This window comes from Pelobates fuscus, chromosome 4 (assembly GCF_036172605.1).
Source record: "Pelobates fuscus isolate aPelFus1 chromosome 4, aPelFus1.pri, whole genome shotgun sequence".
In the NCBI taxonomy this organism is placed as follows: domain Eukaryota; kingdom Metazoa; phylum Chordata; class Amphibia; order Anura; family Pelobatidae; genus Pelobates; species Pelobates fuscus.
The window spans coordinates 280,486,233-280,509,621 of record NC_086320.1 but is presented as its reverse complement, the minus strand read 5'-3'; the positions used below and the strand labels follow the sequence as shown (position 1 = coordinate 280,509,621).

Here is a 23,389-nt window from a genome sequence, read left to right as displayed (position 1 = left end):
TGCATCTTCTATTGTATAAGATAATTGAATCACAGGCAGAGGGTAGGATTTTGTGTGGGCTGTAACCTCTGTTTTATTGGCTACTGTAGATAATGTGTGTGTCCCTCCCCTGCATGGGAGCAGGGCATAAAAGAAACTGTAGCTTGAATACTTGTTGTTGTTACTTCCAGTAAAGTCTTGTTCCAGCATTTAGCCTTGGCTCATGTGTGGATTATTCGGCGATACCAGCGATTTATTACTCTGTGGATTACTTAGTGATTTTATTTTATGGGAAGAAGGAAATGCTTGATGGAGTAACAGATTGTACCGTCACAAGGATTATTATCACAGAGGGCCTTGGGCAGGTTATCAATTTGGGACACCCCTTTATTCTTCACACAGGGATAGTAAATGTGGGCAACAAAATTTTGGGTTTCGGGGCCCCAGTCTATCCCCTGAGCCCTAGGCAGTTGCCTTAAGTCACCGTGTCATTAATACTGCTTTGCTTAGTTTTACATGGCACGTTTAGCTAAGAAGGCTGTTTATGTCACACTTAACCACATTTCATAGAAACAGTTGTGTAATAATCAGCCTTTTCATTCTGCTACAAGTAGTCCTAAAAGGTGCCTTAGCATTGAGATTTAATGCCTGCTCTCATAGCTATTTTTCTTGGGTGTCTCATATCTCATTTTTGTTTATGACCCACAGCTTTTGTTCGGACGTTCCATTGCTTTCCACCTGCCTGTGACTCTTGCTTCTTGAATTTAGATTATAAAAGATAGCTTCCTTCATGTGACTTTCTGTATGGTTTACTGACTCTAAATTACATAGAAACCTGATTCCTGAATTAAAGACTTCTGTAAATACTGCTGGATAAATTATCCGGCTCATGGAGCTAATGGCCGTTATGCACTATGCATATTACACTCTACAAGGCCTACACATATTTATTGCTCTGTTTCTGCTACAGATCCTGCTTCCCCAGAAATTCACCATTTTGTCCTTTATATTTATTTGTGTTTCTGAATTAAGGAAGCACAGACAGATCCTGACTCAATCTAGATGCTGCTCAAGTCATTCAAGTAATTACTGAATTTAAGAGTTTTTTCCAATTACGCTGCGATGTCATTGTATATACACAGATCTGCTCTTTGAAACCATAGAGGGAGTAGACAAAGAACAGTTCATGCAACAATTAGCTACTTGTAGTATATGTGTCAAAAGATTTGGCATCACTATCATTTCGAGCCTATAAGCCTGGCATCATTCCATATTCTATTCTCCCACCCATTCAGATGTGTGATTCTGCTGAACTAAGAGAATAGTTTTCAACGTTAACAAAAAAAATAGTATTGTGTTTTTTGTTTGTTTGCTAGTCTTTACTGTTTTTTCATAATGTTGTAAGACATGAAAATATTCTACAATTTCACTGTATTTTTTTACTGGCACCTCGCCAGACATAAACAATTTTATGGGCATGAACATGTGATGTGCTGAATGAGGACTGCAAATTCTTGGGACAGACTCCAGGCTCCTAATAAACACTTGCAGAGCATCTCATCCGTCAGAATTTCTTCTTTTTTTATTTTTATTTTTTTGAAACGTTTAAAAGTATGGTAAACATTTTTTTATAAATAACCAAAGGAAATTTGCTGTACATATTCCTGGTTGTTTACGATATGAGTTAAAGCTTCTAAATCTAAACTACAGCTTTGTGATGATAAAAGTTTAATAACTGCTACTCCTTCACAGGCAATCATCTTTAAAAAAAATGCATCATATTTATCATTTAGAAAGGTGTCTTAAATCCACTTGTACTATAGTGGAGTATACAGCACAAAACAAAAAGAGAATTGGAGGATGCAAATTCTCTTTTTGTTTTGTGCTGTAAAATTTAGGGGTTATCCCCCAAACTAGGGGGCAATTTGCAAAACTTTTGGCTACTGCTGTTCTTGTGCTGCTATTTACTGTGAGGATTGTTGGTAAAGTGGTTGAATCCAAAGTAGCCAAACTGGAGGCATAGCTAACTTGGAGAATTTTTCCATTTTGGCTTTTTTAACCTCAAATTTAAAATTCACGTTGAATTCATGGCAATTCTTACTTTAGTGAATATGTGTATGTTTTGTATCTGAACGTTGGCTGGGACCAGGCTAAACAGTTAAATCATTCTACAAAAAGAGTAATGATCTGTGAATTACAATGTAGATGGGGGTACATATCAGCAATACCGGTTTAGGTAGGAGTCCAATTTACACTCATTAGGACTAGCTAAAGGTCTTGACTGGATTACAGAACTGAAACACAAAACAGAGCTGGACTAGATTAGATTACTTAATTTGAATGTGATCACAGTACTTGAGCGCCTGGAACTTTTACAAGTATTGATTGAAGTTACATTGGAGCGGGTGTTGGTATAACTGATACTGGATGTCAGAAGCTAAAATAGATTGTTTATTTAACTTGCTGTTGAAACGGGGTTTTATAGATAGCATGTAGTATGACTAGGTTTTAGCATCTAGAATTTCATCTGAAATGATCAACTATCTCTCTTCTCTGAGAATAGTACGGTATCGCTCCATGCTTTTTAGGGGTTCATGAAGTACAATGGTCATCAGTTACTTAAAGGGACACTGTAGTAACCAAAACCACTTCATTTAAATGAAGTGGTTTGGGTGCAGTGTCCCTGTCCTTTTATTTTTTTTAGCAACTGCAGTGTTTGTAGTGTTTACATTGTAGGGCAAGTCCACCTTTAGTGGTTGTCACTATGACAGCCACTAGAGGTGCTTCTGCAGCACTGACCAACTAAAACTTGGTCACGTGACATGGAAACCTCCATAGGAAAGCATTAATTTCCTATAGGGAAATGTAAATGTGTGGCTTTCGCCACGCATGTGCATTAGGTTCCCAATGCTCCTTAGAGGATTTTTGGATTGGACCACTGGGTAAGAAGCATATACCCTTGATGTCGCATGAGGAAGAGACGTCAGAGTACTGAGGGAGCCTCGGTGCTAGATAAAAGTGAGTAAAATTTATTTTTGTTACATTTTAATGCATGAGGAGACCTCAATACATGTAGGAGCAGGGACATTAGAAATACAGGTTTGTATATACCTATAGAAATAAGAAGATAAAAGTCCGTTGCATCCAAAGAATGTCTGCTAAGAAATGTTGTCCACTTTGCTAGAATGATAAGGTATTTAAATTCCAAGCCAGATACCTTAGGAGAGGCTCTGTTGGTTGGTGCAAATAAAAGACCAGTATATAACAGGAAGCCTGCCTCTAGCACAAATGCATAGGGGATTCTAACAGAAACATGAAATTTGCTGGTTACTGCCAGACAATTCCTAGAGTTACATGTTTAATTATATGCAATAAGTGTATACTATTTTATCATTTACAACAATCGTGAATAAATAACGCATAAACTGTATATAGTGTTCCCTCTGCACCTGATTAATGCTCAGACTATTGCCTGAAGGAGAGATGCAGAGCTGATGGGCATTGTCTTTGTAATTCTGGTGTTAAAAGGCTCAGAAGCGGTATAACTCCTTACGATAAAACAGTGCCCAGTACCAGCAGGGGAACAACCAGAGCCCCCACACACTAATGGGGCCCATCAGGTGGCCCTACCTGCCCGTGCCACCTGATGGACCCCCTTAGTGTGTGGGGGCACGTGTCATTAGGGACCCAACGTGCTCTGTGGCAACCGGGCCTTCTTATTCCAGCAGCCAGTGCTGGGAGGAAGTAAGAGCTGGTCATTTCCTCCCAGCTACATAGAGAGCCATGCGAGTGCAGAAGGCAGGAAGAAGGGGTTCACGGATTGGGAGATCCAGCTTATAAATCCCAACAGCCTCAGCCAGCACCCAAAAGGTAGGAAATAAGAGGTGGATACAATTTTGATCAGTATGTGTGTTTTTTGACTGTCTGTGTATCTACCTGCATGTGTATCATTGTGTGTCTGTGTCCTTGTATCCGCATGTGTGTCAGTGTTTGTACCTGTGTGTCAGTGTGTCTACATGTGTGTAAGTATGTGTGTATCTTTGTATATGTATGTGTGTCTTACCATTACTTACCATTATACACACTTTTTTATTTAATATGTTTAACCCCTTAAGGACCAAACTTCTGGAATAAAAGGGAATCATGACATGTCACGCATGTCATGTGTCCTTAACCCCTTAAGGACCAAACTTCTGGAATAAAATGGAATCATGACGTTGATACCGGAGAAACTGACGGAAGCGAAGCACAGAGAGATGGACACAGGTTTCTTCAGGAAGGAAGAGATTCTTTATTGGATCACCGATCGGGACTCAGAGGGACTAACGTCACCAAAATACAACAAGTTCTGAGCCCCGGACAATAGTGCAGGCTCCTTATATAGGCACATAACTCCTCCCATATTAAGCTCCACCCGCACATTCTCTTGACCAATCAATACAAATAAGAATTAACTTCCTGCTTGACCGCATGGCTTGTCCAGCACAATGGAGGAGGGGAATACTACATCCTGTATTCTTGCACATGCTCCGTACACTACTGATCGTATCTTGCCTCGTGCAACCAACTGATCGATACGTCAGCATATGCACGTACACATGCCACGTGGTAATCTCGGCCTACTAAATTTATTTTTACCGAGATTCCACCACATTCCCCCCTTTGATGCCTCTTGATATTTCACAATTACTTGAGGCATCACTTAACCTTAGTTTGCATACACCTCAAGTTACCTTGAACCAGACCAGACTTATCTTATGACGTGAATCTTCAACACTCATCTTCCTGCATTGGTTCTCCCTGATCTAGAGCCTCATATTTATAAATTGCCATTATCTGTGCAGCAGCCTTCCTCTCTGCTATATTTTCTATCAGGCTTTGCACAGACCTAACTACTAAGGGTATAAGACACGGCAGGAGTAGACACAACATTAAAATCAGTAGGACTCCACCTACCACTGCCTTAAGCCCTCCAAACCACTCATACCAGCTACCAAACCAACTACTTGGATTATACCCTTTCCATACCTGAGTAGGCACATGCGCTAGTTTAACCATATGGCTAGTAAGCTCAGCTATTGCTTGCCCTTCGTCATCTATTTGAAGACAGCAATTGCTCAGGTTAAACTTCCCACATACACCTCCCTCTACTGCCAAAAGGTAATCCAAGGCTAATCTATTTTGGTAGACTGCTGTCCTCATCCTGGTATTATGCTTCGCTAGAAGATTGAGCACTTGTGATGTCTCGTTAGTAATAATCTCAACCACCGCCTGTAATCTTATAATACGGTTGAGCATATAAATAGGGGTTCTATAACCAAAGGTACCATCTTCTGCCCACGTGGCTGGCCCATAATAATCTATAATACGCTGGGGAGGCCATTCATTATCTTCCCAGGCGCCTATCTCTATGGGTCCCCTATTCTTCCTATGATTCACATCATACACTTTAACACCTAAAGTCTCACCTGTTTCAATAGGTAACAAGAAGAAGGATGGTTTGAGCATACCCAACACACATGCCCCTTCCCAGTCCTGTGGCAGCTCCGAATAGGCTTTCTTACCACAGATCCAGTACAAATTTGCTGGGGCTCTCCAGGTAGATGTGATGGATAAATCAAACCACACATCCTTTAAATTGGCGTATCTAGCAAACGGATTAGATGGTTCTGAGACATTTGAAGCCGACCACCAAGTTGTATTCTTTGTATCATCATCATAAGCTTTTTGCCCTAAACAAGTTAATTCTCCTACAGAAGTATTATACATCATTCCTTTCCTTGCTATGCAAACATAACCTATGATGGAGGTCTTTAATCTCCACTCAGATTTACCTCTAACACTCATATGATAATCGGCTTGTGTAGATATTAATTGGTCAACTGCCTCAGAACCGGACATTACCTCCTTTGCTTCCCAAGGCCATTGGTCTCCCATGTTAGTACCTCCACACACATAGCAGTTGGTAACATTAAGACTACCGGCAATACTTTCGGCTAAATCAATGAACAGGTTTTTAGCATTATGGGGGATCTTATTATCTATACTCATCTCTTCATAAAAAGAATGGTATACTTGATGAGTTTGGGAGGATACCGTATCAGTCTCTATCCCTATAAACAATACTGTCCCAGGATCTAAACCCGTCCCATATATTTGAAACCCAAATAAATTGCCATACTTGTCTAAGAACTTATCGGGGTTATTTATAAGTATATGGACTGGATTGCATTCCATAGACTTACAATATGGGCTGGTAGGCAACTTAGTCACTATCATGTCCTTGTCTACTGTCTGTCCCCAAGTTGCCCACCCCACACAAGACCAATATGGGCAAAAGTTATAATCCCTATTTGGGCATCTAGGACTCACATATTTATTTTTACTACTGGGACAAATATATTTATCATTAGACCCATACGTCCTCTCCCATCTAAGATCCCCACATACATTCCACGGCTTTCTACCACTTGATATCGCCTTACACGCATCAAATAGCAGAACACCCGAAGAATGTACGGATTCTAATACTGTCTTGTTAATTAGGGTCCCCTGAGGATCTCCATTCCTGAGAGTCAACCAAATTGTACGGGGTTGATACTCTGGACTGAAGCACTTAGGTTCTCCTACTCCTAAATGGCACACACTATATTCTATATTAAGGTATCTACATCTTGATACATCTCCTTTACACTCGTATTGTGAATGCCAAATTAGGGTTTGGGAAATATGGTTACCTGTTCTTGTAGTCTTAATGCATACCTCACAGCTAGGAGTGTCGGTACCTCTACCTTCCTGAATATAAAAATACACATAAATAAACATTATCAAGAGCACATCTTTCACCGTCATCCTCAGTCTTCGTCCGTGCGAAGGCACCTCAGCTTCCAGGATGTAAGGGCTGCAGGGAATGGAGTTCTGCTCGTCTTCACAGGAGTCCCTTCGAGACTTTCCCTGGCTTATACACTATACGTCGGTGGGCGGACAGGCTTTATTATGGCCTTCTCACTCACGCACCAAATCCCTGAAACAATAAAATTTTGTAATCCACAAAGTTCCTCGTTACTCCGACTGAGTCGTGCGTTTCAACCGGATCTTGCAGGGATTCTCTGGATCTGCTGTAACTTGCCAAGAATCGACTGCTGCTGGTTTAACCCTGGAGTGATGTATCCACGGAGTCACTTCGGCTACTTTTATCGCTGTAGGGGTAGACAAAAGAACAACATAAGGACCTCTCCACTTGGGCCCTAACGGTACATTATTCCACTCTTTAATCCACACTTGGTCTCCTGGATGGTAACTATGAACAGGGGGATAAATATTCACAAGTAATCTATCTTGTACCCATTTCTGTACCTCCTCCATAGTCTTACCCAACTCTACAACCTGCTGCCGGGTAATTCCTTCTCCCAACTGACTCAAGTCCCCCCTTAAGTTACCAAGTACGGGAGGTGGTCGCCCATACATGATTTCAAAAGGAGAGAGGCCCATCCTTCTGGTAGGGGTACTGCGGATTCGCAATAAAGCTATGGGTAAGAGAACGTTCCACTTAAGTTGGGTTTCCTGACACATTTTAGCCAACTGATTCTTAATAGTTCTATTCATTCTCTCTACCTTACCAGAACTCTGGGGTCTATATGCTGTATGAAGCCTCCACTTTATACCAAGCATATGAGTCAGTTGTTGTAGGCACTGATGAACAAAAGCTGGACCATTGTCCGATCCTATAGAGCAGGGTAGTCCATATCGGGGTATTATTTCTCGTAGCAGGAATCTCACAACTTCTCCTGCTTTCTCTGTACGAGTAGGACATGCTTCTACCCAGCCTGAATAGGTGCACACAATTACCAGCAGGTAACGATGTCCACCCGATTTAGGCATCACTGTATAGTCAATTTGTAAATCGGACATGGGGAGTCCCCCCATAAACTGGACTCCTGGTGGCTTTACTGGTCCTTGCCTTGCATTATTTTTAGCACACGTTACACATCTTCGTACAATGGCCTGAGTCAAGTTGGACAATCTTGGTATGTAGAAATGTTTTCTGAGAGATTCTTCTGTGCTGTCTCTCCCAGAATGTGTCCCATTGTGATAGTTTTGGACAATTTCTACCGCTAGTGATGCTGGAATGACTATTCTTCCATCTTCTAGCTGATACCACTTGTTCTCCAAATACTTTCCTGGTTCAGTCTTTAACCACTCCTCTTCTTGAGCTGTATAAACTGGAGTCCATTGAGACAGTGGAGTTGGTATAAGAGCAGCTATATGCCCCACATATTCCTGTCTTCCCGATTCAGCGGCACGCTTAGCTGCACTATCTGCCATCCGATTTCCCTTAGTTACATCACCATCTCCTCTCAGATGCACTCGGCAATGTATGATACCGACTTCTTTCGGCTCCCACACTGCTTCCAATAGTTGTAGGATTTCAGCTGCGTACTTGATTTCTTTGCCTTCTGAATTCAGTAGTCCTCTTTCTTTATACAAAGCTCCGTGGGCATGAGTGGTTAAAAACGCATATTTGGAGTCCGTGTAGATGTTCACTCTTAAACCTTCAGCCAATTGTAACGCTCGTGTCAGTGCTATCAATTCTGCCTTTTGTGCTGATGTTCCTTTCGCCAGTGGCCGAGCTTCTATCACCTTGTCTATTGTTGTTACTGCATATCCTGCATAGCGGATCCCTTCTTTCACATAACTACTGCCGTCGGTGTAATATTGAACATCGGGGTTCTGGATGGGAAAATCACGAAGATCTGGTCTACTTGAAAATACTTCATCCATTACTTCCAAACAATCATGTTGACTTTCAGTAGGTTGTGGCAAAAGGGTAGCTGGATTTAAGGTGTTTACAGTCTCTAAATGCACTCTTGGGTTTTCACACAACATTGCTTGATACTTGGTCATACGGCTATTACTAAACCAATGATTTCCTTTGTAATCCAACAACGTCTGTACTGCATGTGGGACTCGTAAATAAAGTTCTTGACCCAGAGTGAGTTTATCGGCTTCAGCTACTAGCAGGGCGGCTGCAGCTACGGCTCTTAGACAAGGTGGAAGTCCGCTGGCCACTGCATCCAATTGCTTAGACATGTAGGCAACAGGTCTTTGCCATGATCCCAAGTACTGTGTCAATACTCCCACAGCCATTCTTCTTTGCTCATGTACATAAAGGTAGAATGGTCGTGTGTGATCAGGTAGACCTAATGCTGGGGCACTCATCAAAGCCTTCTTCACATCTTCAAATGCCGTTTGCTGTTCTTGAGTCCATAAGAAGGGGTCGTGCTCTGTACCTTTGATAGCTGCGTACAGAGGTTTTGCCAGTATCGCGTAGCTGGGAATCCATATCCTACAGAAGCCTGCTGCCCCCAAGAATTCTCGCACTTGTCTTCTATTCTTGGGTATCGGTATTTGGCACACAGCTTCTTTTCTCTCTGGCCCCATAATTCTTTGACCTTCAGAGATATGGAATCCCAGATATTTGACAGTTGGCAAACACAACTGAGCCTTCTTTCTAGACACCTTGTATCCTGCCTTCCAGAGAATGTGTAGTAGATCGTGCGTCATCTACATACTGTAACAATACACACTCTCCTGGGATGGACTCGAAATCCAGTAGATCTTGACTTAGAGCTGAACCAAATAGGGTAGGTGAATTTTTAAACCCTTGGGGCAGTCTTGTCCAGGTCATTTGGCGTTTTGAGCCCATTACAGCGTTCTCCCATTGGAAAGCGAAAATACATTGACTTTCTGCGGCAATTCGGAGGCAAAAGAAGGCATCTTTGAGGTCTAAGACTGTAAAGTAAGTAGCCCCGCCCGGAATTAAAGCAAGCAGGTTATATGGATTGGGTACAACTGGATGTATACTAACAACCGCATCATTGACTGCTCTCAAGTCCTGCACAGGTCGATACTCATCTGTACCGGGCTTTTGAACAGGCAGCAATGGGGTGTTCCAGGGGGAAGTACAGAATTTTAGGATACCATACCGTATGAACTTATCCAGATAAGATTGGATGTACTTCTTAGCCTTCTGCGGGATGTGGTATTGTCTTAGGCTCACTGGATAAACCCCAAGTTTTAGTTCAATTTTAATAGGTGGAATATTGCGGGCCAGTCCTGGTGGGTTGTTCTCTGCCCAAACTCCTGGTATGTTGAATAAGGACTCATCACTCCTAGGGTTTTGGCTAGTCAACGCTGTATAAAGTCGCCACTCTTCTTCCTTTGGTACGGATAATGTCATAATACCTGAAGGTCCATTAAACTTTAAGGATGTTGTTCCATTGGGTAGGAACGTAATCTGCGCTTGTAACTTAGATAGCATATCACGTCCCAGCAATTGGACTGGACACTCAGGCATATAAAGGAATTGATGTTTTACTACGTGGCCTCCCAATGTACAGAGTCGACTTTTAAGAACCGGTTTTTCAGCACTTCTTCCAGTTGCTCCTATTACAGTAATAGTCCTTCCAGATGGAGGAGCAACTAGATTAGTCACCACTGAATGTTCAGCACCAGTGTCGATCATGAACGCACTCCTTTTCCCCCCTATTGATACATCGACCATAGGCTCCGCTCGACCAAGGGGGATGGAGCCCGGTCGGTATCAATAGTCCTCCATGACCGTGTCAGCCAATCCTACAAAGTCCCTGCCTTCTCTATCGCGGGACCTTTGCGCTGCTGGGAAATACCTATCTTCCCTAACACTTCCTCTGTTCCCATTGCTCCCTCTATTACCATTGCTCCCTCCGGGGCCTCCTCTACCTCTCGCTCTGCCTCTAAAGTTTCCATAACCTGTCCTAGGTCTGTCTCTCTCACACTGTTCTCTTCGCGGACACTCATTTCTCCAATGCCCTTCTTCCCTACAGTATGCGCACTGATTTCTACTTAGAGGTTCCTCATTCCACTTACTATCGCCTCTATCTGGGCCCCGTCTATCTACGCCTGCGATCGCTACCGCTAGCATGTCTGCCTTTCTACGCATCTTGCGCTCTTCCTCTTTCTTACTTTCTGTTTCCCTGTTCATGTATACTTTATTCGCTACCTCCATTAGTTGGGTGATAGACATACCTGCAAACCCTTCTAACTTCTGTAGCTTGCGCTTAATATCTCCGTAAGCTTGGCTGACAAAGGCGGAGTTCACCATTCGGGAATTATCTGCGTCTTCCGGATTAAAGGGGGTATACAAGCGGTATGCCTCCAATAATCGGTCATAAAAGACACTGGGCGCTTCATCACTTTTCTGAATCACCTCAACTGTCTTCGACATATTAATGGCTTTCTTTCCTCCGGCTTTCATGCCAGCAATTATAGCGTCTCTATAGGCTCTGAGTTGAACCATGTCAGCACCATTTACATTCCAGTCGGGATCGGTGTTAGGATAATGTGTTGCGGCCCATGCTGATGGATTGGCTTGATTCAAAGTACGGGCTTTATCCTCTAGCGCTTTAATGGCCGCTTGATTAATTCTTGTCCTTTCCTCATTGTTAAACAAAGTCATTAATAACTGCTGGCAATCAGCCCATGTCGGGTTATGTGTCTGTACTATTGAGGTGAACAGATCGGTCATAGCTTGTGGTTTCTCAGTATACGAGGAATTGTGGGTCTTCCAATTCAAGAGATCGGTTGTCGTGAACGGGACATATACGAAGACTGGGTCAGCATGTGCCATTTGACCTGCGGCATCGATATAAGCTGACCCGGGATTCAGACGAAGAGGCATCTGATAATGTTTTAATTGTTGGGTACCAGTCAGTTGTCGGGTTAGTATGGGGCTACGTGGAGGGGCGTCAGTTAGAGGTTCCGGTTGGGTGGTAATAAAACATGAGGATGTGGGAGCTTGGTTTTGGGAAAAGGTAGTAAATAAAACACTTCGAGCCGAGCTAGAAGAAGCTTGACCGGAAGTCTGAAGTGGCGCCAAATCAGGATATTCGGATCTAATGGGGGTTGGCTCTGGTTCCGGAAGGGGAGATTTAGTACGAGAGGGGGTGGATTCTGTACTGGAGGAGGAAGCGGAAGTGGATGAGGGCAATGAGGGAAGGGGTGCAGGACTTCCTGCATTTGCGTCACTTCCTCTTAACGGAAAGTAAGGGGGCGGCAAAGGAATCTCGGACTCAGGGGGCGTGTCCAAAATGGGCCTAACACCAGTCCTAGTGGACAAACAAGTCCTAGCCACCATGAGGCGACATTGCTCCTCGTGGCATGTCTGAATCCATTTTGGCGAGTCATTTACGGCCTGTCTCCAACAATCAATATAAGGAAACTGCCCGTAAAGTTCAGGCCTACCCGATACAGCCACGTGTAAGCGCTGTACCAGAGTTGGATCCAAACTGCCACGTGGCGGCCATGCCGCAACCAAAGTAGGCCACTCCCTAGTACACAAAGTGACCAAACGTACAGGAGACATTTTAACCCCAAAATCACAAGTTTTGAATCCCTTTTTAAAATTCTTCACCATACAACCTAAGGGATCCGGAATCGTTGACTGCGACGCGCCCATACTTATCAATGGAACGTCGTTGACAACGAATACTATGCACGCGTACTATTCAACAATCACACCCGTTTCCTCTGGCAACAGCACCACGTGGTACAGTTACCAAGTGAAACGTATACAATAACACAATAAACACTCAGGGAATTCCCGTACACACACAGCTGTTACACCAGTCACTAGATAATCAATATTATGCCCTTTGGCGAAACTATACAGTCACCCACGCTATAATTCTCTATATACGAATTACCCGTCTATAACACACCCCAGTAACATCGTCTTTTACAAATAGCGGTTACAGTACGGTTAGCATAGGTCAAAGCACAATTTAAGGTCACAATACAATTATTAGTGGTTATGGTGTTAAACATGCAATGGACGACAATGATTAGTACTTATATACAGTGTCAGTAAATATACAGGGTTATGGTACCGTGCACTATAATACAGCAACACACTATTAACACTCTCGCTAGACGGCTGAGCTCGCGCTATCTAACAAGATATACACTTTACTAAACAATCTTTATCACATTTACAATTCCCAACTAAACTATTGGCCAGTACCTTGAATGGACTACCAAAAACAATCTACATAAGTTTTGGTTAGCCACACTGCCCAAGCACCACATATAGCGAGCTAGAGGACCGAATTTACACAGACGCCTCTTAGTCGATTACTATCAAAAATCTAGTGGGTTCCAAATTTACACGCCTTCCCACTTAGCCAAGATAGGTTGAGAGCTAGCGAACCGAATTTACACAGACGCCGCTTAGTCTCCCGGTCCCTCCGACCTAGCGAACAAAATATACACCCTAGAACGCTAGTCTAGACAAGACACCGGTGTCCGGCTAGGGCTATTTACACCAGAGCCCCGCCTGACTAACAAAATCAAACGGTCTGACTAAAGAGCGTTCGATCCAGCGGTGCGCCTTCGCTCCTTCCCTCCGACAGAGGGGGCAGATTCCATACACAATTCAAACCCCTGATGGGCCTACCGCACAATCGGTATACCCCTAGTGGGTCTGCCGTCTAAAACAGCAGTTGTCTTACCTCCTCGTTCCTGAACCTGAGTTCACACTCATCGACGGGGACACCCCAGCACTTCTCACGTAGAGGCCGATGATCTCCTGGACAACAGACCAGTGGCGCCGAGACGAAGGGAGGTCCACGCAGAAGTTCAGGGGTGCAGCCGTAGAGAACGTGGGCAAAGATAGACCGTCTCACGCCTCTGCCTCTCAGCTACCGTTGAACGATGAGCTTCCCGGCCAATGCACCAAATGATACCGGAGAAACTGACGGAAGCGAAGCACAGAGAGATGGACACAGGTTTCTTCAGGAAGGAAGAGATTCTTTATTGGATCACCGATCGGGACTCAGAGGGACTAACGTCACCAAAATACAACAAGTTCTGAGCCCCGGACAATAGTGCAGGCTCCTTATATAGGCACATAACTCCTCCCATATTAAGCTCCACCCGCACATTCTCTTGACCAATCAATACAAATAAGAATTAACTTCCTGCTTGACCGCATGGCTTGTCCAGCACAATGGAGGAGGGGAATACTACATCCTGTATTCTTGCACATGCTCCGTACACTACTGATCGTATCTTGCCTCGTGCAACCAACTGATCGATACGTCAGCATATGCACGTACACATGCCACGTGGTAATCTCGGCCTACTAAATTTATTTTTACCGAGATTCCACCACAACGTGTCAGACATGTCATGTGTCCTTAAGGGGTTAAAAGAAATCAGTCACAGAGTGAAGTGCTTGTAATGGTTCAATCCCTCAGCAATAACTAACTGTACTTTTCTATAAAAGGCAAGATGTATAGGAAAAAGGCAGTCTCTTGTAATTTGATTACAGAGAAACCAAACCAAACACACAAAAACCCCAACAACAAAAAATAAACACCTTATCTGTTTTTAAGTCTTGGTGCTCAAAATTATTTTTAAATAACCTTTAAGATCAACAGCATTTTCCTAATTTTCCTGCTCTATTGTCTTTCATTGTTCTTATACAAAGGAAACAAGAAAGAGGGGTAATAATATAATTCCGTGTTGTGGAATGCTACACAATTAGCCATGCAGGGATATAGAATTGACATAGACAGAACACGTATCCTGGCCATGGTTTAATGGAACACTAGAAGCACCATAACTATTACAGCACGTGATAACTTGTAGCACGTGATAACTTGTAGCCCTGTAGTACTTATTGATCCAGTTGGGGAGATAACTGTATCTCCCTGAACCAGACTGCATTGACTGGCAGCATTACAAAAAGTTATTTATTATATGCAGTGTTAATTTTATCAACTAACAATTTTAGTCAAATTTTAACCGACTAAAACTCGACTAAGACAAAATTTCATTTTAGTCAAAAGACTATGCCTAAAACAAAATAGAAATTTGCCGCCAAAATTAACACTGATTATGTGAGGTCCTACAAAGCTCCCTCCCAGGAGGCAGCACTGGAGGACGTGATATCATAGACATCACTTCCTCCCATTGTTACCAAGGAGCTGCTCTAACTGGCAGCTGAGGCACTGATGTGGGACAATGTGTAGATGGACTGGGATATGACATGCTGTATTGATGCCCTTCATCTCTCACACTACGCTGCCACGTAGGATTGCAAGGTGCAATAAATGGCATGTGAGGTAAAACTGCCCGGCGGGATATAGGGTAGGGGCAAGGTACATTTATGGCTAGTTGTTTTAGAGGGTAAAGATGTTGGGTATCTGTATTTATCAGTCTCTAATTGTGTGTTTCTCTCGCTGTTTGTCAGTTTGTCAGTGTATGTGTATCTATTTTGTGTGAGTGTGTATATCTGACCATGTGTCTGTTTGACAGTAGGTGTGACTGTATATCTGGCTGTGTGTCTGTTTGACAGTATATATGTATTTTATTGTGTGTGAGTGTGTATATTTGACCGTGTGTCTGTTTGACAGTGGGTGTGACTGTATGTCTGGCTGTGTGTCTGTTTGACAGTGTATGTGTATCTATTGTGTGTGAGTGTGTATATCTGACCATGTGTCTGTTTGACAGTGGGTGTGACTGTATATCTGGCTATGTGTCTGTCTGACAGTATATATGTATTTATTGTGTGTGAGTGTGTATATTTGACCGTGTTTCTGTTTGACAGTGGGTGTGACTGTATGTCTGTCTGGCTATGTGCATGTTTCACAAAGTGTGCATGAGTCTGGCTATGTGTGTGTGTTTGACAGTGTGTGAGCTTGTGTTTGGCTGTGTGTCTATTTAATGCTGTATGTGTGTCTCTGTGTGTGTGGAATGTGTGTCTGAAGGCAGGCATCTGTGTGTGTGTTTCTAACATTGTGTACTTATGTATGCAGCCATATGTTTTTGCATGACATTGTGTATTTGTGTCATACAATTTGTATGTGTGTATGAAATTGTATGTGTGCATATATGTGTGTGTGTGTGTGTGGTGCAAGGAGTGTGTATCTAGGTGATTGGGCCCAGCCAATATTTTTTTAAGGGGCTCTGATATTTCAGATGCCATCCCTGTCCCAAATAGACATATGCAAAGCCAGAGTAGCAGTAATGAAAGCATAGCTGACTTCGAGTTCTTTTCCAGTTTGGCTATTTTGTCCTTAAATCTTAGATTCGCTTTGATTACTCACTTTAGTCAATAACCGTGCTACTTTTAAAATAATGACTAGGATCTTAAGGTAGTCTCGACTTTGTTTTGTTTTTAGGTATTTCTCTATATCCATTATCATGTGGGAGAGCTCGATTTTGTTGGCTAGACAGAAAAGTTCCCAGGGGCCGGATCAGGGGCGTAACTAGAGCATTTGGCACCCGGGGCAGATCATGTGTCTGGCACCCCCTCCCTCCCCCACCACACACACACTTTACCCCATCCCGACCTCGGACATATCAGGTACATCCGACAAAAAAACGGTCCTTAAGGACCGCGGACGTACCTGATATGTCCGCGGCGAATTAGAGCGCTGGTTACAATACCCCCTCACAGCCGGGCCGCTGAGTGATCGCTCCCCCGGAGCGTGTCGCCCGGCAGTGAGGCAGAGCATCGGAAGCCATAAGAAAGCCTTCTGATGCTCTGCCTGTGCTGAGTGCCTCGAGGGGTCAAAGCACTAAGTGAAGAAAAAAATGAATATTAAAAAATAAATACATATAAAAAAAAATGAACCCCTTCCCTCCCTCCATATGTACTTACACGAACGCCGCCATTCCCCCGCCATTCCCCCGCCAGCGATTGGTCTTCTTCTTCTATGGGGGTACTGTCTGACAGCTCAGACAGTCCCCCCTCTGCAAATTAGGACCCCCAGGGGCCATGTGATCGGTCACATGGCTGCAATAGGTGTCCATTGTGCTGCCAGCAGGGGGACTGCCTGAACTGACAGGCAGATATATAGATATAGATATATATATATATAAATGTAGTCAATCAGGAGCACTCCCGTGGATTTTCAAAATGGTATTTAATCAAGTGTTAATAACTCACATCAACGTTTCGACCCTGTAGGGTATTTATCAAGATAGTAACAACGTGCACACAATATCTATAAATAGCAGAATAAGAAGATATCTAACTTACCCCACCTGTGAAGTGATCCCTGCGTCCATCAAGTGCCGATCGATTGTGCGCATGCGTGATTACGTCGGTACTTACGTGCGTGATGACATACCCCTATACGTGCGTGATAGCGTGACCTCAGTGTGACCCCATGAAAACAAACAGTATCCATGGGAACTATATGCCCCCATAAAAACATACTAAACGGAAGATCCAAGAGAGACATAAATATACAGTATAATAGAAACCAGACCATGTCACCCAAAACAGTGACATACCTATAGCAGTGAGCAATATCCCTAAAAATATATATCCACATCCCAATAATAAAGTCTAATAAGTGTCTATATAGAAAGAGAAGTAGAAAAGCAAGAAAAGTGTAAGCCTGTGTGAATGTGATAGTGTGTGCATAGATATATACATAATTTATACCTAAATATAATATGTATACATATGTATCATATATAACAGCATACTATGTTTTATTTTTATTTTACATATATTAAAATAAAAGATTACAGGAAAAGGGCTGCACCAGGAAATAAATGGTAAAAATAGTAATAATAATACTTAGGTACAATACTTTGTATATGCAAGTAGGACAATACAGTGTGTGTGGTCTCACTAAAATAGTGGGACTAGAATTCTAGTAAAATCACAGAAAATAAAGTCCACAAATATTTAAGTCTTATTCAGAGGTAAATGTCTTTACAAGGTGCTTAATTTGGGTGTAGTGTCCTCAATGTCTTTAGTAGTCCAACCCTCTTGCTTGTATGAAAAACAAAAAGCTAGGAAAACCAATGGTGCAGTATGAACAGGCCAGTATAGGTAAAATAAACAGATATATGCAGTCAACTCACATTTAAAAGAGCTTTAGCCAGCTCTAATGTGCACAGCGGTATAATCCCCGCTTTAAAAGAATATGTGATGAGAGTCCTCCAGAGGGATGGTGTCCAACACTCAGGGGAGCAATATATAAAAAACAGCTAATAGTGCTCTCAGTAGAATAAAATATGCAGTAAACATAAATAAAAATGTACTCACAAGTGAAGTGCAGGCCAACTGCACTGTGATGTCAGCGTTGATGATCCCCACTTCGGATATACTTGGAGTCACACGAGGATAAAAGGAAGCCAGGTAAAAAATTCCAAATATAAAAAGGCGTATTAAAAAGATGATTGGCACAAAACTGTAACCAAAAAGTATTTTATTGAAAAAAATACACAATCAAAATAACCATAACGCTTTTCACCACGAGGGCTTTTTCAAATGGGAAAGGATTTAAGACCTGCCTGTTTAGAGTTTATATAGGTATCTAAATGATTAAAATTTTATCACATGACAGGAGGCTTCATATTTTGCATCATCTTTCTTCACTAACTCCATAGCAGCAAAGAAAAGAGTGACATAACTGAGAACCAATCACAATGCAGTATAGAGTATAAGAGGTGTAACATATGACATAATTTCCTCCTTCTTTGCTGCTCCATCACAAGATAAGTACAGATTTTGGTTTATCCTCTGTGTCCTTTCACTTCTACCGTATTTCATACCATATTGTAAACTACTATTACTATTGTGTTATTGTACTATTATCTGCTATATTCCTGTTGTTACCTTTTGGGGGACTATCCCCTCTATTCTGGGGGTCCCCTCTGGCTCTGGGAATTCTCTTATGTCCCTATCCCTTTGCAAGAGGTCTTACCGGCTTTTTCGCCATCTTTACCTCTAATTCCCAGTGCCAGTTCGTTCTCGCGGTATTTCCCGCCCTTTCCCTGCATTCGCACGTTTTATTCGTTTTGCGAACGGCACTTTGACCGTTCATTAGTATACATTTGTTTCTTTTGCCGAACGCCTAGCCTTGTATTAGGTGCTCTCGTTCGTTTCGTGTGCCGAACGCCCACACCATCTATTGGCGCGCACGTTCGGCTAATTCATGCGCACGAACGCCCGGCGTTCGTGTAATTCCCTTTTGCCGCCTAACATCTAGGGGAGGTACTAAAACCTCCCATTTTAACTGTCTTCAGTCCGGCGGACATTTTAAACGGCTACTACTGTCCTGTTGCAGGCTCCTGTGAATTATTACAGCCAGATACTCTGGAATACTCTTCTGAAGCCATTTTTTCCTTATCAAAGCTCACTGGGGGACCAGTATCAGGTTAGTGCTTTGCACTTGGGGTCGGTTTACGCCAGTTGGTGTATCCTTATTCTGGCAGGGGTAAGCCCCCATTCATGTGCTGCTGAACGGAACTGTCCATGCAGGATTCCGAATTCCTGGGTGAGCCCCAGTGACAGCCCTCATCATCTCATTTGACCTACCAGTCACTTAATCCTCTCAGGTTAACCATACTTAATTTTATACCACCCCTGGTCCCCAGGCCTCTCCAAGTTTTGTGCCACAAGTGCCCTCACGCAGATTCACCGGGTGAGCCCCGAGTGTGAGTTATCATGGAAGAATCACAAAACCCCTCAGATCTCCAGGCCATGATTGCGGCAGCTGTAGCTGCGTCCATGGAAAAGGCCTTTGCTAAGTTGTTCCAGTTGGAACAAGAGACATCTAAGCCCATTCCCAAACGGGCTCATTATGGGGCGGATTCTGAGGACTCCGATTCCTCCAGGGAGTGCTCCCACCCCCCTAAACACCATTGGAAAGGTGAAGCCATGGGACCACGTAAGTCCAAAGGAAAGGCCCCTGCTAAACGCAGAAGTGACACGAGCAGGTCATCCCAAAAACCCGCTCAGGCTTCCTCTGGAGAAGATGACGCAGGACCGTCACACACCCTAGCCATGGTAGACGAATGGCAGGCGGCTGCCTCCGACCAGGAGGAATCCGACTGGGACTCCGCTGCCAACTCTGACCCTTATCTGGTAAGGGAACAGACCCTGGGTGAGCCCCAGGACTCCGTGGCCACATCTTTGGATACTCCACAAGGGGGTTCAGAGATATTTCTGGACAACTCTGGCCACCGAATGTTCGATCCAAGGAACATTCGCCATCCTTGTTCGGAAGAATGGACACCACCAGAACACTTGATCAGATTCATGCACTTCTGGCTCCGAAAGTCTCTAGACAAGGTAGTGAGATCTGAATGTCCTCGCCCAAGCCTACCAGACAAGGTTGCACACACTCTCGAATTCGACCCGCTTATGACCACATATATGTCCCACAGAGGCCGGGACCCACGCAAGGGAGTGGAACGTGGCTTCAAGGGAGCCCAAGATAAATTGTTGGATGCCATCGGGCCATTGGCGAGGATTATGGACATGGCAGATGATGCCTATGAAAGGGCTGATGATTTCACCCCAGATATGGTGTGTGAGTGGGCACAAGATACCCGAGAATGGGCAACAGGTGCTTCTGTTTCCTCGGGAACACTAATGTGGCCCTCTCTTCGAAGAGGCTCCGAGCAGCACTGTTCCTAATTGGCGACAAGCTTGTCGAACTGGGGGATAAGGATTTGGGCCCCTTGGCACAGGACACACTGTTTGGAGAGGCCTTCCTTACTGAGCTCAATAGGAGGGTCAATATATTCACATCTCTCAATAAGGCGCAAACGTCAATGCAGAAAGTATTCCGCGGCTCCAACACCCGTGGTGTTTTTGGGAGGGCTGGTCGGCAGAGGGGCCGTGCCACCAGCCGCTTCTGGCCATCCGGCCCCCGCACAACCAGGACACAGCCATTCTACACGGATTCATCTGTCCGCCATCGATTCCACCAGTTTAGGGGATCTGTGTCACGATTCGGGGAACCCAACACGCTAACACACACACAGACACACACACAGAAAGTGTGCAGTACCGGACCTTAGAGTGGCCGGGCTAAGCACACACAGAATAGTCAGGAGATAAGCCGAGTAAGGGGAACCAGAAAACAGAATAACGAGAAACAAGCCGAGGTCAAAGGGTAGGAGAAAGTCACAAAGTCAGTACAACAAGCCAGGGAGTACGTAACCAGAAAGCACACGTTCAGTATCAATACTCTAAAGCAAAGACCACAACAGGGCACTGAGAGACAGGAAAGGTAAGTATAAATATCCTTGCCTTAATTCTGATTGGATAACTTCCAATCAGAATTAACAAACACACGTGGGGGGTATCTATACCCCCCACTGTGATTGTTGTACTGTCGCTTTAACGCCGGGTCACGTGAGTGACCCCGGCGTACTGATATGGGTGTCGGCTCCCAGCGTGCAGCATTAGACATGCTGCCGCTGGGGGGAGGAGGAGGAGAAGACGCGAGCGGCGTGTCAAGAGGAGAGGACGCGGACCGGTAAGAGGAGGGGGGACCGCGGGCAGCGACGGACCGAGGGTGAGAGCTGCGAGCGGATTGCAACCTCCCCTCACCGCTGCCCGCGGAGCCCTGACATAACCCCCCCCTCGAGGACCGCCCGGAGGGCGGGAAGCCGAAGGCTTCAAAGGAAACCGCTCATGAAAGGAGCGGATCAAAGAGGGTGCGTCCAAGTCAGAGACAGATACCCACGACCGCTCCTCCGGGCCGTAACCCTTCCAATCAACCAGATACTGCAACCGACCTCGTGAGAAACGAGAATCAAGGAGAGCAGCCACCTCATATACGTCACTAGAGACCGCGCGGAGGGCATCGGAACGCCTGAGAGACCCAGAGAACCGATTACAGAGCAAGGGCTTTTAAAGGGAGGTGTGAAAGGTGTTAGGTATGCGCATGAAAGGGGGCAAGGCCAGGGAGTAGGACACAGGATTCACCCTACGCAACACCTTATAGGGACCAAGGAACTTGGGCGCGAACTTCATCGAGGGAACCCTAAGGCGGAGATTCCTAGAGGACAACCAAACCCTATCACCCGGAGCATAAGAAGGAGCCGCACACCTACGACGATCAGCAAATCTCTTTTGAGTAGCAGCAGCACGACAAAGAGCAGCATCGACCTGATCACACATCTTCCGTAAGGAGGCGAGGTGCTCGTCCAAAGCGGGCATTCCCTTGTCGGAGAACACACCGGGAAGGACAGCGGGTTGGAACCCATAAGCCACCATAAAAGGACTTACGCCAGTAGAAGAATGAGACACAGTGTTCCTGGCAAACTCAGCCCACGGAAGGAGATGGGACCAGTTGTCCTGGTGTGCATTCGTGAAACAGCGTAAATACAACTCCACAGACTGATTCGCTCGTTCGGCAGCTTCATTAGATTGCGGATGATAGGAGGAAGCAAACGATAAGGAGACCCCCATCTCAGCACAAAAGCCTCTCCAAAACTGAGAGACAAACTGAGGGCCCCTGTCAGATACGATATCTTGTGGTATACCATGCAAGCGGAACACTTCTTTGGCAAACACCTGAGCCAACTGAACCGCAGAAGGTAGCTTCTTAAGCGGAATGAAGTGCACCATTTTGGAGAACCTATCCGTTACAGTCAAAATTACTGTCTGCCCATCAGATGAAGGAAGATCCACAATAAAGTCCATGGATAAGTGTGTCCACAGTTTCTTGGGTACAGATAGGGGCATAAGGAGTCCCAGGGGTTTAACATTAGGGGACTTACACTGTGTACAGACACGGCAAGCCTGCACATAATCTACCACGTCTTTTTTGAGTGAGGGCCACCAAAACTGTTGGAAAAGACCCTTGTAAGTCTTGGTAACCCCTGGATGACCAGCCGTTTTGGCTGTGTGAAATAAAGTTAACAACTTCTTTCTGTCTTTTACTTTCACGTATAGCTTACCAATAGGAGTCTCAGAGGGTGCTTGGGATTGGTATGACTTGATACCATCAAGAAAAAGAGACGAGATAACCAAACAGGTAGTAGCTATTATATTAGTTGTGGGTACAATGGGCTCAGGAGTGGAGGTAATAGAATCTACAGGTTCGTACTGGCGGGAGATAGCATCAGTCTTGACATTTCGTTAACAAGGCCTGGTTGTGATTATGTGCTGAAAACGTGAGAGAAATAAAGACCATCTAGCCTGACGAGAGGATAACCTCTTAGCATCTGCGATATAGGATAGATTTTTATGATCGGTTATAACCAGAATCTTGTGTCTAGCTCCTTCTAACAAGTACCTCCATTCTTTAAATGCCATCACTATAGCTAATAATTATTTTCAGACTCTGACAAGCGTTTAGAAAAGTAACCACAGGGAAGGAGGGGTTCGTCATACGATTGTCTTTGTGACAACACTGCTCCTATACCTGATTCAGAGGCGTCTACTTCCAGTACAAAGGGAAGGGAAGGATCAGGATAGTGTAACACAGGGGCAGTGGCAAATGCATTTTTTAGAGTCTCAAAGGCCACAATAGCATTAGGATTCCAAACCCTGGGGTGTAAACCCTTTTTTGTCAGTTTAGTGATAGGGGAAATAATGGATGAG

General features: G+C 44.2%; 1 protein-coding gene across 2 annotated transcripts in view; it reads left to right on the top strand.

Moving 5' to 3' along the window:
* Positions 1 to 23,389, top strand: part of RALA (RAS like proto-oncogene A) — a 227,512-nt gene that overhangs the window by 94,852 nt on the left and 109,271 nt on the right. The window contains exon 1 of one of the 2 annotated variants that reach the window (XM_063452144.1): positions 15,123 to 15,143. The exons of the other annotated variant lie outside the window; for it this stretch is intronic. The gene's annotated coding sequence lies outside the window, so the exon portion shown is untranslated. Of the gene's footprint in view, positions 1 to 15,122; positions 15,144 to 23,389 lie in introns of those variants that run through there. 2 annotated transcript variants of the gene reach the window in all.